Source organism: Photinus pyralis, unplaced genomic scaffold (assembly GCF_008802855.1).
Source record: "Photinus pyralis isolate 1611_PpyrPB1 unplaced genomic scaffold, Ppyr1.3 Ppyr1.4_LG4, whole genome shotgun sequence".
NCBI classification, from domain to species: Eukaryota; Metazoa; Arthropoda; class Insecta; order Coleoptera; family Lampyridae; genus Photinus; species Photinus pyralis.
The window spans coordinates 46,484,074-46,486,660 of NW_022170511.1; the positions used below are offsets into that span (position 1 = coordinate 46,484,074).

The 2,587-nt window shown below is 36.1% G+C and overlaps 1 long non-coding RNA gene across 2 annotated transcripts; it reads left to right on the forward strand.

Annotated features, from left to right (window-relative positions):
* The first annotated feature begins 730 nt into the window (after nt 1-730).
* LOC116167816 lies at nt 731-2,070 on the forward strand. 2 transcript variants are annotated; one of them, XR_004144652.1, is made up of 3 exons: nt 731-815; nt 1,700-1,905; nt 1,965-2,070. It is a non-coding gene; the product is annotated as an uncharacterized LOC116167816 (long non-coding RNA). The 2 variants fall into 2 exon arrangements; XR_004144651.1 differs by lacking the exon at nt 731-815 and having other exon boundaries at nt 1,274-1,905.
* The last annotated feature ends 517 nt before the right edge of the window (nt 2,071-2,587 follow it).

Consider the following 2,587-nt stretch of genomic DNA (forward strand, 5'->3'; position numbering starts at 1 on the left):
ACATAGGATCGTTCGGAACACTTGGTTCGATGGAGAGGTGGAGTAATTAGTTTATAATATCTAGTGTTAGAGCTAAATTAAATAACAAAACTTCCATTTAGCGAAAACCCGAAGTCGATACAAGGTCTAGAGACTGAGGTATAGCACGGAACGACAGACAGACGGAAGGAAATGTGAAGATATAAGCGCTCCACTTTCGTGGGTTGTTCTAAAACCGAATTTCTTCAACGGGCAATTTTTTTAACCACCAGAGCACGCGTTGCACGTGTTGATTGTACTATTTTGAGTTTAAAAAGGTTCGCAAAGCCAGTTCTGAGCAACGCAAAAGAAATTGTTTTCGAATGGTTCGGAGTAGGAGGACATCGCTTACAACACTAATCTTCCATCCTTCATCGCTAGGACTGTAATCCATAAAATTTCCTATTAGGGCAAGCCGGCAAGGTTTTCCATTTCGTGATTTGGGCACGGTATAGCTTCGTTAAATTCATCAAAGGTTTGAATGATCATTATTTTTTGTAAACAATTATAATTATACAGAGTGGCTATTTAAAGTTAAACTGAAATAGCTATTTTTGGAGGCGTCAAAACTCACTCGGTAGTATTTTAAGGCGCACTATGATCTGGACCAAACACTTCATAGATTAGGTAACAATGAAACAAAGCCTAATCTATTGATTAATATTATCATCGAATTCTCTCTACTGAGTGCGGGTACTTCAAATTTGTTTTTCGATGTAGTTGTGCAAAATACTCTGCTAAAAATACGCGATTATGAAATTTCATATCAAGTTCATGCGGTGGTATGGAATATTAAAGTAAGTGGCATCGGTGAGTGTTTATAAATTTGTATAGCAGGCGCATGACTTTCCACGGCAATCTCTTTTGAAGCGAACCTTATAGAGCACGCGCACTGGACTCTTGCTTCAACCCTCAAGATGAAGATTTGAAAACTTGCACGGTTAACAAAAATATAAATGAGGCACTACAGCCTACCTTCCCCCGCGTTTTCCTGAAACCCAAACAGTGTGAGGAGTCAAAGCAATTTGTAGGCATAATGCGTACTACCATTGGTATTACATTAGAGCAGCTTTTAAGTCAAGAAAACCAAAATTTCTAAAATGCGTACTATTTTAGCAGACTTCAAATTTGTCCGCTTCTTTAGCTTTATTACCTATAAATCTTCGCCATCTTGCACGAACTGAAGACGCTACTTAAAACTGTAATGATAGCAATTTTAAATGACACATTGGAGAAAATCGCCTTTTAGGTTCGTATTAAATTAAGCTAATTGATTGAAAACATCAGTCTATAGTTGATAGATAGTATAAATTCATTGATTTCGTTTTGGGGAAGAATGTAGCACCGGGAATTTTTCGGTGGTATGGAATACCCTTCCCCTGAAAGCTATCATGCCAATTTTCCTTTTCTGTGAAATTTTTCACGTATTATAGTGGCGATTTTGTACCTCATTTGTTCGTTTTCGTCCTCCCTTCCCTCTTGCTCTTCTTTGAACCCATTCATAGTGGATTCCTTATTACAGTGAAGACGATTTGCGAATCTTTGGAATAAAAAATTTAAGATACTCGCAAGCTCTAATCATAACCTTAAAGTAACGTTAAGAAAGAAAACAACAAACAACAAAATACTCCCAATAATGACTTTGATAAGAAAATGATAGCCATTACTATCTACTTGATAGATTTGAATGAGTTTTGGATAATCTACGCAGAGTATAAAATGCGCCTACGATTCGAGACAGCTATACTAGTTACCGAGTCTATCAAGAATGAAGTTCTCTATTATATTATGTATGGTCATTGCTAGTATAGTGATGGTCACATTCAACGGAGTGGTTTTTGCCGGCTGTGAATGCAGGAATGATTGTAAATCCGGAGAAAGACAAGAGTAAGTTGTTATATTGCTTAACAAAAGATAAGTTCCTAATATTGCCATGCTTTTTGCAGCGGTGCCTGTGGAACGATGAAATATTGTTGCAAATGATACCTACATAAATAAATATGTAATTTGTAAAACTTCATTTTCTTGCAATACACTATGAGATTATTAACATTTTTTAACTTTGACAAACGAAGTATTTCAGTTACCTGCTCTATCCTTATCCATTCGCATTCTATGCACTTTCAAGCCATATTATTAGTAACTATGGACTTAAGTACCGTTTCTGAGTTCTGGTCCGTAAAGTGGCAGGAAGCAGTAAAAGTGTTATTGCCACTGTCAAGGAAAGGGTGTCTATTATAGGGATATCTGAAACCATAGAAGATACGACGATAGTCAAATTAAAGAAAAGATGCGCAATTAAAGAGTTATATTAAACCACAAAATTCCGATTACTTTCGAAGATATGCCAGAAAAACCGAAATTTGCCGATTTTGTTTTAATTTTTTCCTGATGGTGTTAACAAATAGAAAAAGATAGAAACACTTTCGCATTGCCACTTTTTGAGCTCTCTACAAGACCATTGAGAGAGTTTCAACACAACGTTTCGTTTCCGAGAACTTATTTTTTTATATGACTCGTAAAAAAAGTATTGAGTAGCAACGATATACGGCACAACACAAACAAATCA